Consider the following 17,635-nt stretch of genomic DNA (forward strand, 5'->3'; position numbering starts at 1 on the left):
TTTGATGCTTGACAATTTTTCAACTTTTTACATTTTTGAACATTTTCAAAGTCACCCTAATTTGTAACGAGGGTGCTTATATTTGAAGCGTTGGAGTTCTTGTTTTTGTACTCATCCTTTCTTTGATGCAATTTGAAAACTTCTTGTTTTTTTTTCATTTGGTACTTGAACTCAAATTGATAATTTTTGTGCCCATTCCCTTTTTGTTGACAAAATGTGATAGAAGTGGAAGATGGTTGCAAGGTTTCAAGGGTCACCTTAGAATAAACAGTAGCCAAGGAGTTATCACACCACAAGGTAGTCTTAACTAGGCCTTAATCCATGGGTCAAAGGATATTAGCATGACACATCTTAGGGTGTTTTAGAGGTATTCTAATGAGCAAAGTCTCAAGAAGAAAAAGTATCTACAAGGGCCTTATATACACTTGTCAAGTTTCCCAAATAGATGTTTTCACATAATGTTTCCTAAAATGCAACTACATGCCATGATGCAACTAACATTTATACAACCTAATGCATATGCTTCTTCCAACTAGTATGTCATATAAACTAAATGCAACTCCTAAAATCACATTCGTTCATACCGCATCAATCAAAATAAAGCCATATAATCATTAACATAGAGAGGAAAAAGGAGGTTTGGAAAGATCATACCATGCGGTCTTCATATTCCTCGTGCCTCGGATGTGGCGTAGTCGATCCAATGTAATAGGAAGATAGACAAACAAACAAATACAAGTATATACAAAATATACAATTCTATATTACAAAGGAATGAACATGTTTTTGGTTTTTCAATTTTTCAATTTTTTATGGTTTTTGTTTTTATGAAAGTAAAAGAACATATTTTTGTAATTTTTATAGTTTTTCAATTTTTCTCATTTTTGGTTTTAAAAGTGAAGTTAGAATTTCCCATCCCCACACTAGTATGGGTATTGTCCTCAATGGCCAATACGATAGGAAATTATGCAAGCTAAATGAGAATGCATGATTTCTACACTATTATGCAAACTATATGACATATATACAAGTGATGCAATCTATTTTACTCTATATGATGCATGATTTTATTGGTTGGAGAGCTAATTTGGATTAACTCCTATTCCTTGTGTTTGAACTTCCCCAAACACAGTAAGACACTATTTCTAGTGGCAAAATATGGAAGTTCATGCACAAGTCAAAGATGCAATGCATAAAACTAATTGTCATTTTGGATTTTCAAAAGTGAGGACAATAAATGAGACACCTCAATGGAACCGAGGTGGGAGTCCTTTGAGTGTTTCCAGGACTCAAAACAAATGATCAAGATTAAAAAATTTTAAAACAAGAGATATAAACAAAGCTAGAGGAGGTGTAGGAAACTTACAATGGAATAGGTTGAAGTCAAGTAATGAACCCCGCATATGTGGCATCCTCCAAAAAGCTTGTCAACCCTCAATTGTCGCTCATTGAGACATCTTCATCACTATCATCAACTTCTTCTTCATCATCCACCTCCATTGACCCGGAGGCTTCACCACTCTCATCATCATCATTTGAACTTTGCTCTTCTTCTTCCTCTTCTTCTTCTTCTTCTTGGCAAGAATCACTACCTTCCCCGTCTTCAACAACAACAATCTCCTTTCCACTAGCCACCCGACTATCCATTTCGGCATCTTTAGAAGCACTTGGGAAGAATACCTCTTTATCCGCTCAACTAGGCAAAGGACATAAAGGATCAAGTAGTCCTTGCCTAGCTAGATGTAGTAGAGGTGGATATTGAGCACAGTAAGCATTCACCCTATCTTCATGAGCTTCCTTATGCATTTATTGCATTAGTTGAGTCAAATAGTCGTTGCTTACCATGACATTAGAGCCACTTGGTTTGAATTCTTGATAGGCAAATGGATATGGTGGAGTCACAATGGAGGAGGAGGAGGAGGAGGGCTTTGCATTTGATTCCCTATGTTGCTTGATGATCATTTTGGCTTCCTCGGAGACGGGTAGATGGTAGTCGGGTCTACGGCAAATCTTGCTAGGCAAGACAAAGGACTTATGTTCTTTGATGAGCCACTCATACTTGTTGTCAAGATTGTCATTCTTGACCTAATGGAATTTGTTGATCATAGTGGCCATATCAAGGAGGTTGCTCCCTTTAATCGGTTTGTAGGTTTTATCTTTGTTGAAATCCGGGTTAAAGTGCTTAGCTTACCATGTTACTAATCCTCCGTTGACAATGAACGCGCTCCATCTTTCCCATTATCACTCTCAAGCCACCGATCAAGCAATAGTTGAAGAATGTTGTACTTTTTGGTGAACTTCCATTGATATTCATGGTAGACTCAAGATAGACAAAATCAAGCTCGGTAAAGTGATTGGTGCCTTTTCTTGCAATCAAAGTATTTCTCACAAACTTGTGCCATACTCTTATGCCCGGATGGTGAACATATAAAGCATGGCACTCCTGGAAAGAGTCAAATTTTCGCCCGGTAATCGCTTTCCAAAGGGGCGCGGCATCATATTTTAAAGGCTTCTTCTCATAATGATAATATTGTAAAAGACCAAACACTTCACCAAAATCACTCAAATACATTCTTCTACTCTTGTTCTCAAGACGGAATTCAACATATTTTTGAGTCTCTATCTTAGACACCTTCAAGGAGCTTATGAAATCCATGGTTAGCAAAGGGTAAGTCAATTCTTCCATTTAAAAGTGGGCTAGCAACCTCATGGACTCGAAAAATTTCCTAGTTCTCTCAAGCACACCCAATTTTTCTAAGGCATTTTGACATATAAACTTGGTAGCCATAATAGTCTTCCTAGTACGGGATAAAAATGCATTCCTATGAGCATCGGTTAAGAAAGTTACCTCCGGAAACTTTGGCAATTGTTCTATAACAGGAGTAGGTGTAGTAGCTTCCTCAATAGGAGTTGCGAATTCTTGGATTTCCATCCTTGGTTGTACTACTACCAAAGCCTTGGATGCAAGAAGAGATTGTTGCCTCTTGGATAAATTTGGAGTTTTGGGTGCCTTGTTTCCGCCTTTTGTTCTTGCCATTGTGTTCTCCTTCTCAAATTTATATCTACAAACCAATATTGTGCTTGAAGCTCCTTGTTTCCTCAAGCTTCAATCAATTCCCAATCAATTTTAGTATTTTCGAATTTATACCCAAACCCTAGAAAATTGGTTCAATTTGTGAGGGATTTGATGTTTAAATGGTCTTTTGTTGATAAAGGAGTGATTTAATCTTGATTTGAGTAAGTTATGTTTTTATGGTGGTGAATTTGGTTGAGAAATTGGTGTTTTTGAATGAGGGGATTGAGGGTTTTGAGGGAGAAAAGATGTGTGTTTGTGTTTGTGGAAGGTAGAAATGATTTAGGAAGGAAGGGATGAGTCCCGTGTTTTGTTAAATGCCAGCTCGGGACACTCGGATTCATCACGGGATGCTCAGATTCTTAGACAGTACATCCTGAATTTGCCAACCCGTGCCAGGACGTGCGGATCCTGCTCAGCTCGAGCGGATTCCTCCTGGGGACGCTCAGATCCTCATGGGGACGTGCGGATTTTCATACAGCGTAAACTTATGAAATTGAAGCATGCCAGGATGCTCGGATTAGTCTCTAGACGAGCGGCTCATTGTCTGGGACGAGCGTCCTGAGGATGATCTGCTCAGATTCTGATACAGGATGTTTTCTTCAATTGAAGCCTTGCCAGGACCCGCGTCCTAAGGCTAGGATGCTCGAATCCTCTTCAGGGACGCCCGGATCATCCTCAGCTCCCACGGGCTCAAGTGTGCCTGTGGGGTTTTCTTTTCCTATATCATTCTTTTCTTCTTTTCCTTTGTCCATTGTTGCGGGTGCACTACGAAGGCTCGGGTAGCCTAGGCAATTGCCATCCCCACACTAGATCAAACACTACACATCAAAACACGTTAAAATACCTCCCTCACTTTCTCTCATGTTAAAAGTCTTGATCAAAGCATAAAATTGCAAATCCAAAAATGACAAAGATGCAATAAAGGAAATAAAATTCTAGTTAAGGGGTTAGAATATTTACAAGTGGTGGTTTAGGGAGGACTCCACCAAACTCTCATTCTTGGATGAGATGTCCAGGGGGCAAAGCCAAGGTGTTGTTCATGTTGCTCAACACCTTGTATAAGTAGTCGAAGGCTTGCTCATTTTTATTATAAAGATCTTAAATAGATCTTTGTGCATTGTGTTCTTCATGGTGGTGAACCGAGTCAAGGTGATGACAAGGATCGACAAAGCCTTGGTCTAAGGTCATAGCCTTTCCAATATAAGGATTGACTAATCCTTCAAATTCGCCATCCCAGAGACCACAAACTTCATTATCTTGTTCCCCAATGATGTCATGAGTTGACAAGAGCAACTCCTCTTTCTTGTTATCATGGCCAATGAGGCCTTCTTCATTACTTGTCATGATTGGTGGTGAGCTATTCAAGCTCTCATTGTCGTTGAAATTTCCTTGCTCTCCGGATAGAGCTACTTGAAGGTTATCCACTTTCTTCTTCCATATGGGCGGTGTTTCTTTACTCATAGCTTAATCTTTGCATAGAGATTCTAACATCTTCCTATCACTTTCTCGGCTATAATGATCGACCATGAAGCATGCCTCCATGTCTACAATGACAAAGTCTGCCGGGATGAAGATTTTGCCAATTCTCATGGGAACATCCTCCCATACCCCTAAAGGTATCTTTGTTGATCGATCCGCCATTTGAAGAGTAATGTTCGTGAATTTGAGCTCTCCCATTCCTAGCCTCTTACACACGGAGTATGGCATGACACTTACACTTGCTCCAAGGTCACATAATGCTTTGTTGATTGTAGTGTCGCCAATGGTGCATGGAATAGAAAAACTTCCCGGATCTTTGAGTTTTGGACGGGAACTTCCTTTAAGAATATCACTAATCACTTTGGTAAAGGCAATAGTCTCTAACTTTCGGATGGATTTCTTCTTGGTAAGAATGTCCTTCATGTACTTTGCATAGGCCAGAACATGATTGATCAATTCCGTGAATAGGATTGAGACTTCTAAGTTCTTCACAATTTCCATGAACTTTCCAAGTTGCTCATCAAATTTAGGCTTAGCTTGACGACTTGGAAATGGAAGTCTAATCACAATAGGCTCTTTTTCCTTAGCCTTCTCTTCATTCTTCTTCTTTGAAAATTCATTGGTGATAGGATCTACCTCCTTAGAGTTCTCCACAACTCTTTGCTTGTCACTAGCATCCACAATATCTTCATCAATTAGCCTCTTCGGCCCTTCATATCTTGTACCACTCCTCAAATGGATGGCACTCACCGTCTCATGTCTTGGAGGATTACTTTGAGGTGGTAATTGCCCCTGAGCTAGAAGATGCTAATTGAGTTATTTGAGTTTCCAACATTTTGGTGTGGGCAAGTATGTTGTTGATGGTTATTTCTTTGGCTTGGCTAGCTTTTTGCATTTGGGTGAAAAATTCTTGTTGGTTCTTTTGCATTTGGAGGACTGCTTTTTGAACATCAAAGCCTTGGTCATTGGATTGGTTGTAGGAGGGTTGATTTTGATAACCTTGGCTTTGGTTGTAAAAGGGTCTTTGAGCTTGATTTCTCATTGGAGGTGGGGTGTATGTTGGTTGGTGGTTTTGAACATTTTGGCTTTTGTATGAAAGATTTGGATGAAATTTGGTATTCTCATTATAGTAGTTGGAATAAGGGGTACCACTCTTGTATGCTTGGAAAGCATTCACTTGTTCATTTGTTCCCCTACATTCACTTTGCTCATGTCCCAAAGTTCCACAACTCTCACATACTCCACTTGGGATTGAGGATGATACCACCATAGCATTGACATGTTGTTTGGGTGATTTGGAAGCTTCATCAAGCTTAGCCATGACCTTCTCAAACTTCAAATTGATGGTGTCGATATGTACACTTAGTTGAGCACCCAATTTTGTGATGGAATCTACCTCATGCTTTCCTCCTCTAGTGGCCTTTCGAGGCCTACAATATTGGGAATTATGAACCGCCATCTCTTCGATTTTGGCCCATGTTTGATTGTCATCAACTTCGGTAAACATCACATTGGATCCCATATTGAGAATATTGCCGGAATCTTCATATAAACCGTTCCAAAATTGTTGCACAAGGAACCACTCACTAAGCCCATGGTGTGGGCAAGAACGACAAGTGTATTTAAATCTCTCCCACGCTTCATATACTTATTCTTCATCTCTTTGTTTGATCCCGGTGATTTGGGTTCTCAACGTATTAGTCCTCCCCGGAGGATAGAATTTCTTATAGAAGGCAAGTACTAACTTCTTCCATGAATCAATACCAAGGGTAGCCTGTCTAGGCTCTTCAACCATTGATTTGCGGTACCGATCAAAGAATAAGGAACCAATACCATCGGATTTGGTCTTGAGTAACTCCGGTTTGAGAAATTGCATCACAATAGTCACAAAAAGTCTCCATATGTGAATGCGGGTCTTCACTAGGCATCCATCCCAATTGACTTCTCTCAACTAATTGTATGAATGCGGATTTGGCAATAAAATTACCGGTTAAATGTGGTAGTGTAGGAGTGTTAGGATTCAATAATCTCATAAGTTTACATATTCATATATGAATTAATTTATTTGGTCATAAAATAAATACAAGATCTTATGCATGCAAACATAAAACAAAATAGAGAAGAAATCATCACTTCTTACATTTGTGTTTCGGATTTTGGGCACCAACAAGATCTCCTTCTTGTTAGTTCTTGAGCTTTCCAACAATGGATGAACAAGGTTCAAATTAGAACCTCTCCCAAAAGCATATACCCAAGGAACACCCTTAATGACTAATATTATTATGAGCTAGTAATAATATTAATCTTACTTAAAATTTGGACACAAAAATATTGATTTTGTTCTCCTCTATTTCGATTAAGAGGAGAGGATTTTTGTGAGTTTTCTATCTCTAAAATGTTTCACAAATTGTAGAGAGTAGTAGTATATTTTCAAAACTAGAAAATAGAAATAGTAGTGAATGAATAATTAGAGGAATCCATTTGGTTCCTCATAGTGGAAAAACCGGTGGGAGGGTGGTCTAATGGGAGCCAATGCATGGTCTTGTTCTTCTCAAGGTGAGACTAGGCATGCAAGGCTAGTCATTAGGCTTAATCATCATGTTTCCACTTAAAATAAAACACAATATTAATCCTAACCCCTCCATAATTTCGATACACTTAGGATAAAATGGGTAGTCCATTTTATTTTGTCATTTGTCAATTTTGTCATGTGTCACATGTTACATGACATGTTACACTATAATGTATTTTTAACATATTAAAAATCAACATATTAATAAAATATGTCACATACAAAATTAACTAGTAATTCTTAATTACATGTACCAAAATGGTTTATCAAATTATAAATTTACAACAACTTTTATTTATAATAAATTATTCATTCTGTTTCAATTGTTTCGTAAACAATAATTTAATCTAAGTAACAAGACAATTTGATTACTTAGGCCGTATCTAATTTAATCGAATTATAATGAGACACGTTAACTTTACTCACAAATTATCCGTCAATTTTAAGCATTTTAATTAACTCGTATCGGCATACGATTAATTAAATAATCAATTAATAATGTTTCCCTATAGGTATGACCTAAGGGGATCAACTGATCACCACCGTCGCACGACAGTAATGTCAAACTCTAGTCAGCCAATCATTACCGATATGTGTGGACCAGTTGACTGTAAAATATTACTTTCCCTCTTGTATTCTTAAACATGAGATTTAAACATGTGATCATCATGATCGACAGTTGTGATCGCATTATTGTCGGAGGACACTTATTCCAACAATCTCCCACTTGTCCTCTACAAGTGTGCGTCACCAATTCTCTTGTCCTATTACTATCTCCCACTCAATGCAAGGTGTCTTTCGGGTCGTACTTGCAAGTGATCATATCGAGAGTGGTTTCCTCGATCTGGAGAATAACTGATGGGCCAAAATTATCTACCATAGATACCTTCCGAGCGTGGCCACTCATTTCCAGTTCATTACTCCTCGAGTGGCCCTGAGATATTGTTTTAACCCTGACAAGGGGTGGAGAATTCCTATGGCACTATTCCCTTCACTTAGCCACAGCCATCATAACCCAAAATATGCCCATTTGACCCCATTTACGAAGGTCGCAGTAACATAAATCAAAGTTAATCTGAAACTGTGCCACCTTAGGCGAACAGTCTTTAGTCAAAGAATTGACTCATTATAATACTATAGTAGCTCTCGCCACGACCAGGCTATATAAATTTGCCAGAACTCTATAAGCGGTCATTAGCCCGACAAAGTGTTCCTAAGAGTCTGCCTATGTGATCGACTAGTCATTCTCATATGACTCTATGGCAATTGAACTTGCCATCAATCGTATCACACTCTAGTCACTTCGAGACGTCACCTCATACAAGTGACTATGGGCGATTACTATGTCAATTTAGTTCACTTTAATGGGGTTCAATCTTGTCTCCACAACCCATTTGAATATGACAAAGTAATGGAAAAATAAAAGACAAATGTGATTATGCATATGAGCAAATAAAACATCTCTTTTATTTCATATCAAAATCTAACATAAAACTGGCATGCGTTTAAGTCCCATGGACGCAACATGTCCATCTTGCTTAGCCTCCGATAAAGGCTTGGTGAGTGGATCGGCTATGTTATCATCCGTCCCAACCTTACATATCACAATTTCCTTTCTTTCAATGAAATTTCTAATTACATGATATTTTCTAAGTACATGTCTAGATCTATTACAAAACTTTGGCTCTTTGGCTTGGAAGATCGTCCCACTATTATCCTAATAGAGAGTGATGGGATCATTGGTGGTAGGTACTACTCTTAGACCTTCCGTGAATTGCCTAATCCATACAGCTTCCTTTGCAGCTTCTGATGCTGCAATGTACTCAGCCTCCGTTATTGAATCCGCAGTCACAGCTTCCTTGAAGCTTCTCAAGCTAACAGCACCACCATTGAGCATGAAAAAAAAAACTGCTTGTGATTTCATGTCATCTCTATCCGTTTGAAAACTTGAGTCCGTGTAACCATTAACACGGAGCTCGGTGTCTCCTCCAAAGACTAAGATAGAATCCTTAGTTCTTCTCAAGTACTTAAGGATGTTCTTGACGACTATCCAGTGACTCTCACTTGGATTTCCTTGATATCTACTCGTCATGCTCAAGGCATACGAGACATTAGGACGTGTGCATATCATGGCGTACATGATTGATCCAACAGCGGAAGCATAAGGGATCAACTTCATGTGTTCAACATCATGGGGTTCAGTGGGTGATTGAGACTTGCTCAATATTGTCCTACTTACCAAAGGTACCAATCCCCTTTTGGATTTATCCATGCTGAAACGTCGAAGAATCTTATCAACATAAGATTCTTGACTTAGTGCCAATTTTTTGGAAATGTGTCCTCAACAATAGTGCGATCATATGATTTAAATATCATTATTAAATCTCATATTAAGAATACGTGAGGGATGATTCTTTATACAGTCGACTGACCGTCATTAATCGGTAATGATTGGCTAACTAGAGTTTGATATTACTGTCGTGTGACGGTGGTGGTCAGTTGATCCCTTTAGGTCACACCTATAGGTTGAGGCCCAAATAGATATTTAATTAATTCTATGCGATATAAATTAATTAATTCATTAATTGTGGGAGTGCAATTTTGCGTTTTATTATAATGTGATTAAATAACATTTAATTTAGTAATTAAGCGTTAAATTACTAAATTAGTTGAGGTATTATATAATTTTTGAGGTAGTGGTAATTAATTATTTAAAGTTACAAGAAGTTGTAATTTTAACTAACTAGTAATTATGGGACCCATTATTTGTTGATATAATGGTAGTATACTACTCAAAAAGTGGAGTGTATATTATATTATTAAGTGTAATATTTAAGTGATAAATGATTACATTAATAATTAAATATGTAAGATAGTTAAACATAAGACTTATAAGCATTTGTGGGACAAATGACAAAAGGCAAAAATGGACCATATAAGGACCATTTTTTTTGGCCAAATAAGATGAGCAAAAGATGCTCTTTTGTCTTATGTTGCTGTTGATTATTGTGTGAAAGAGACCTTACATACTAGCCTTTACATACTACATCTTAAACAATCTACCTACAATTAACAAAACAAGTAAAAACAAATGACAAAAGATTCCTCCTTTGTCTAAAAGCCACAGGTTTTGGCTTATAAAGAGGAGCATTTGGTTGCTCATTTGATTACTACTTGTTTTTGCTAGTTTTGCTTATTTCTCTCTAATAATTCCTCACATGCAAATGCAACAAAACTCTCCATAAATACTAATACACATCATATATTACTTAAGATAGTAATACAAGATCATTAGTATTATTAAGGTAATATTTCTACTAAATATCTAGTTAATATTAGTAGGAATTTTTGGGATTCATCTTGGGTGCAATTTATTGGAGTGGCTTCTATACTTGGAGTCTTAGGAGAATCATCCATCATTATAAGCTCAAGAACAAGTGAAGGAAGGTGACCTTACTTGTGCCCATAATTTCGAACCAACCTACAATGTAAGGAACATTGTTTTTCTTATAAATCTTTCATTTTGTTATGCATGCACTAGATCTAAAGAAAAAATAATTAACAAGTTAATTAGTTCACTATTAGAGGAGTCTAATAATAGGTATATGAACCTAACAAGTGGTATCAGAGCATAAGGATGTTGCATGCATAATCGGTTATTGTTTTTCCGAGTTAAAAGGTTCACATATAAAACTTAAATATTTGTGAATTGTAAGTATAAGCCACGAAATCACCATGCATGTTATATATTCTGGTCCTAAAATATTTTAGGTCATTTGTTATGATTTATGAAAATTTATTGCTCATTTTAAGGATTTTTGGTCATTTTATTATATTTTTATGACTAAAATGAGAATTAAAATGCTAAAAATAGTTAAACTTCGTTTCTGACCTTAGAAATTTTATATGACCTCACATGCATAGTTTACAAGTTGTGTGTGAAAGGACGTGTTAATTTGATTAATATTGCATGTTTTATGATTTTTATGAGATAAAAATGGATTAAAAGAGGTAAAATGGTTAAAATTAGTTAAATCTCGAATTAAGCCATGATTTTTTAATATGATGTCACATGCAAGATTTACAAAGAGTATATAAATTTCTAGATTTAAATATCTTCTTTAGCATGATTTATGGATTTTTGAGTAAAAATGGCATAAATAGTGACTATTTTAGCAAAAATTAGCTAAAACATATTGCATGGCTTGAGAAAATTATTTTAAGTTGAATTAATATCCCAATAATCAGATCTAAAGTTTTAAAAATTATTGGTTTAATTTTCGTATACTTTATACATTTTATGAGATAAAACCGATAAAAATGCAACTATATTTTCTCAAAATTAATTCGAAAATTTTAACCATGTTTTTTGACATTATGAGGGTCATGGAATTATTCCAGAATGTTCAAAAATTTAAAATTCAAATTTTGAAACTTTTATGAATTAATTTGGATTTATTTCATAAATATTGTGTTTTTAAGGTCAAAAATGAGCATAAAATTAAATCAAGTTGAATTATTGTCAAAAATTAAGTGATGACTGATTTTTGAGTCCTAAAATGTGTTAGGATAATTAACTTGAGCTTATATGTGATTTAAGTGTTAATTAGTGAATTTAAAAGGTTATTATCACGCATTTCCATGAAACCGGGTTATATGTACGACATAAGTTAAATAGGGCGATTTGGCACATGATTTTGCATGATAGGTACATATTATAATGCTGCATATTTCAATTGTTGAATGTCTTTTATTTATATAATTTTGAATTATGTAATTTTATCTTAGTATGGCCTTAGTTTTAATTAATATTACCCGTAATTAAAGGGAATATTGATTCGGTTGTAATTTAATGTGATCTCGTATCACTTTTATTTTTTTTATTTCATTAGTTTTTCCATTTTACAAATGTATAATAGGAATAGCTTTGTATTTTTATTATTATTTGTAATTATGGAGCATCTTCAAAGACGGTGCCATTCGGAAAGGTGATCCGACAAAGACGGTGTCTTGGGAGGCGTGCCACTTGAAGATTCAAGGGACCAATGGAGTTGGTTTCCGAATATGTAATAGATTATTAGATTTTCTATTTTAGGAAGGCCATACTAGGAATTTTATTTATTGCTTTGCATTTCTTTTAATATGTTGCATGCATTGCCAAATCGCCATAACAACACATGCATATCATATCGAGTCATCGACCGTGTCAATTATAATTATCGTAGTTCACCGCTTTAGTTCACTTAAAACGTGATAGATAATAAATTGACAAGACCTCTCACATATAATAATTGAGATAAAGCCTTACCAAATAGTAGAAACCCATGAAGTACCAATTTCATGAGGGAGTTAAACCGGCTTCACCGTAATACAAACCTTGTTACGTTGGCGAAGTGGGGTAGTAAAAAGTTATTACATCGAAACTTGGATTGAGCTCAACGGAAGTATTGTTGACCGTAGTCGCATGTGTTCCGGGCTAAAGATGAGAATTAGAGTAATTTTTATCGACCGAGAGTTCTAAAAGTAGAATCGATTAAAAAGTTAATCCACCGAGTTATATTAATAAGGGTTTAATCGGCTCACCGTGCCCGAGTTGATATGAATTTGGATCTTGGAATCATTTATGTAGTAGGGTGGAGGTCACTATATAAATGCAATGCTTGTAGTTAAATTTACGAGTATTATTAAAACGATAGATGATAATTAATTCCTTCATTTCCTTTTTGTAGTCAAAATTTGTTTTAATCAACCGCAATGGCAAATCCAATCGCGACCGCATCCAATAGTTCCACCACGCTTACCAATGTGTCATGGCTCCGATCCTTCATGGATCGATGTAAGTTAGAAAAGAATGGGTCCAATTTCGCCGATTGGGACGCGCAACTTCGCTTGGCCGCGCAAGGTGATGACAAGCTTCGTTACCTTACCGAGGCATCTCCCACCGAAATTACTACTAGGTCCACCCCCGCCGCTAGGCAAACCTATGAGGTTTACCAAAGAGAGTCGGCCACGATCAAAAATGTGTTGATCTTTGCTATGGAGGCCGAACTCCAATGAAGTGCTATAAAGATTAGCACCGCTCATGAGATCTACATGAAGCTTGTGAACATGTTTTCACGAGCTCCTAGGGTCATACAATATGAGACGGCTTCTGCATTTTTTGATCTTAACATCAAAGAGGGCCAAAAGGTGAGCCCTCATGTGCTCAAGTTGATGGAGCATGTTGAGACCTTGAAAATGCATAAGGTGGAAATTCCTAATGAACTTGTAATTGATCGAATTCTTCATTCCCTCAGCAAAATCAAAGCATATGTTCAATTCCGGGTGAATTTTAATATGCAAGATAAGAAGGTTTCCCTTGATAAGTTGCACAAAATGCTTGTGCAAGCCGAAAGGGACATGGAGCTAAGTGTTAGCACCACCAAAGATGTGCTCAATGTCAATCATAAGAGCAAAGGAACCTTCAAGAAGAGCGGGAAAAAGGGAAAGAAGCGAACTCCCAACAGGAACATAGCTAAGACTTATGAAGCAAGCTCCTCCAAGCCCAAGTACAGTGGCCCCTCCGGGGACAAGTGCCACTATTGTTGTGGAGTTGGGCATTGGAAGAGAAACTGTTCCAAGTATCTTGGCGACATCAAAGCTGGAAAGGTTATTCCAGTAGGTATATAACTATCCCTATCTTTTATGTTTCAATCTCAATTAGTATGTGATACAAGTTGTGATGATTACCCTTTTTATTGTAAATAGGGGCTCCTACCAAGAACAAAGGCAAGGAGAAGCAAGTCTAGAGGATCACGAGGAAAGCTAGAGTAACCGACCATGGTGATGGATCATTGGAAGCTTGGCTTTAATTTGCTTTGTCTTTAATTTTATGATGTATTTCATGTTTTAGAACTATTTTGATTTCCTTGTGTGACTTGGAAATTGGTTTGTATCCTTTAAACACGGGTTGTATTTTGGATATTGGTGATTTGGTTTTCAACCCAAATCACTTGTTTTATTATGCTATTTGTTCTAAAATCATCATCATTAATTACATGCGTAGAGAAACATTAGATAAACAACTTAAATTGATTGTTTAGACGATTATAATGATGGGATCATTATATGTCCATAAGCTATGAATCTGATTCTCCTTATGTCTTTGTTACTTAAAGTAACAACTTACTTATGTAAGATCAATTAAAGTTGTAATGAGTTTCTGAACTCATCAAGTAGGGAATTTACGATACCATATGGACACATTATTCTAATCGGATGGTCAAACTTGAGATACCTAGAATAGAGAGTCTATTAAACCAGATTACATGGATCAGACTGTCATATAATATTATCAAGCTGCCATGTTAGGATGGCCTTTTGAAAGCTAAACTCCGTTAAATATATATGTTTGTGTCTCACAAAACTATCTCTCAAGAAGATAGATGTATTTCTGAGAGATAGAGTGGGAGAAGATTGAATCGTCACAAACATCTCTTATAGTTGAAATGTTACTTTGTGAAAGTAATAGAATTATAGAGTGGGAGTTGGTATTGAACTATTATCTATGAAGATAGTATGAGAGCATAGTTCAGTCGGAGTTTATCGCACATGTCTTATTGTTCAAATATTACTTTGTGAAAGTGATAGTATCATGACCTTGTTACATATGAGCCGAAGCATTACAATCCGAAAATTGTTGCTTATGAGTAGATTTACTTTAAAGTGAGGGTCTCTTTAAAGGTAAATAAAGCTTTAGAGTATACAAATGCATAAGATTTACATAAAGATGTTGATCAAGATAAATTGTGTTAGGAATTGCCGCATTTCATTTTAATGATGAATGACAGATAAAATTCGCTTTTCTAAAATGGGAATTTAGAGAAGGAAGTGATTGAAACACAAAATCTTAGATGAAGATCTAAGAATCCTAACATATTATGCGTAGCTTTCTTCAATGATCATTAGAATGATCTTAAGCAAGCATTATAGGATTTTACTTTTCGTTCATGTGATTATAGTGAATTGTTTCATTCACATGATTGAAGAATCATGATATACATGAAGTTAAGTGGGAGCTAAAATTATTTTTCCATGTCTTATACATTGAAGACATATTACTTATTGAGTATTATGTACCAATGCTCTCTTCTGGCAAGAGTAATTGGAAGACTTGGAAAGGGATGCAAAGTATTCTAGATTTTGAATCTATGTGAGAGTATATTGGCACAGAGTTGAGAGTCTTATGAAGATAAGTTCTTTCGTATCTGTTTAACATCAACAACGTTGAATGGCTTATTCATGATGATGAAAGTGGAATTACTATGATGGAATCATAGTCGTTCACTAAACCCATTAAGTTGTTGATTACATGAAATCGATTACTAATGTTTCCGCCATTAGAGCGATTATGTATGCCAACAGACGCACGTGCTGAGATGTACCATATGCTAGGTACATTATGAATCAATAATAAGTTAATTCATTAGATGGGCTTGTGAAAGCCTTAAAGTACAATTGATGACTTGTACACATGTTTGGATGATAAACTAAGTTTGTATTGAAGGGTTGCACAAACTTTAGTTTCTAAGCTTAAAAGGATTTGATGAAATCCTAAGCTAATGTTATTGACTAAGGAGTAAGAAACTAAGAAAAGTGTTTTAGTTTCACGCATTGAAAATTCTACAAAAGGATTCTAAGTATATTGTGATTAAATGGTCAAGGTAGGGATTAAGGGTGAATCCCTCTACAAATGACTTTATCACATGTTATGCGATAACAGTGGGAGCATCTTTCAAGTTAAAGAGCCCATGTCTAGTAAGATGTCTAGACATATACTTGGATAAAATTCGTGTCATTAGAGATGACATTAATTGAAAGGAAATAGCAATTAATAAAGTTGGAATATATGGATATCGGGTATATCCACTTCCCAAGCTTGCATTGCATTTTAACTAGTGTCATAATACACTGAAGATTATAAAATATGAAGTAGTAATAGTGTATTGACTATTCATATGTGATAATCACTTTTATCGTTTGAGTTTTATTAAACTCACCCGCTACCTTGTCGTATCCGAATGGGTTGTTGAGAACAAATTGAACCCCATTAAAGTGAACTGGATTGACATGGTATTCGCCCCTAGTTACTTATATGAGGTGACGTCTCGAAGTGACTAGAGTGTGATGCGATTGATGGCAAGTTCAAGTGCCATAGAGTCATATGGGATGACTAGTCGATCACATAGGCAGAATGTATGGGACAATCTGTCGGGCAGTGACCGCTTATAGAGTTCTGGTAATTCATAAAGCCTGTTCGTGGCAAGAGCTACTATAGTATTCTTATGAGTCAATTCTTTTGACTAGAGATTATTCGCCCAAGTTGGCACAACTTCTGATTAGCTTTGATTTATACTCTACGATTTCGTAAATGAGGTCAAACTGGGTATATTTTGGGTTATGATGGACTGTGGCTAAACGAAGGGAATATGGCAATAGAAATTGTCCACCCCTTGTCAGGGTTGTTTGAAATCTCAAGGCCACTCGAGAAGTAGTTAACTGGAAATGCGTGGCCACGCTCGGAAGGTATCTTTGATAGATAATTCCGGTCAGACAGTTAATCTCCAGATCGAGAAAACCACTCAAGATATGATCAAATGTAAGTACGACCTGCAAGACACCTTGCATTGAGTGGGAGATTGTAATAAGACAAGAGAATTGGTGATGCACACTTGTCGAGGACAAGTGGGAGATTGTTGGGAAATGTGTCCTCAACAATAGTGTGATCATATGATTTAAATATCATTATTAAATCTCATATTAAGAATACGTGAGGGATGATTCTTTATACAGTCGATTGACCGTCATTAATCGGTAATGATTGGCTAACTAGAGTTTGACATTACTGTCGTGTGACGGTGGTGGTCAGTTGATCCCTTTAGGTCACACCTATAGGATGAGGCCCAAATAGATATTTAATTAATTCTATGCGATACGAATTAATTAATTCCTTAATTGTGGGAGTGCAATTTTGCGTCTTATTATAATGTGATTAAATAAGATTTAATTTAGTAATTAAGCGTTAAATTACTAAATTAGTTGAGGTATTATATAAGTTTTGAGGTAGAGGTAATTAATTATTTAAAGTTACAAGAAGTTGTAATTTTAACTAACTAGTAATTATGGGACCCATTATATATTGATATAATGATAGTATACTACTCAAAAAGTGGAGTGTATATTATATTATTAAGTGTAATATTTAAGTGATAAATGATTACATTAATAATTAAATATGTAAGATAGTTAAACATAAGACTTATAAGCATTTGTGGGACAAATGACAAAAGGCAAAAATGGACCATATAAGGACCATTTTTTCGGCCAAATAAGATGAGCAAAAGATGCTCTTTTGTCTTATGTTGATGTTGGTTATTGTGTGAAAGAGACCTTACATACTAGCCTTTACATACTACATCTTACACAATCTACCTACAATTAACAAAACAAGTAAAAACAAATGACAAAAG

Source organism: Silene latifolia, chromosome 11 (genome assembly GCF_048544455.1).
Source record: "Silene latifolia isolate original U9 population chromosome 11, ASM4854445v1, whole genome shotgun sequence".
Lineage (NCBI taxonomy): Eukaryota > Viridiplantae > Streptophyta > Magnoliopsida > Caryophyllales > Caryophyllaceae > Silene > Silene latifolia.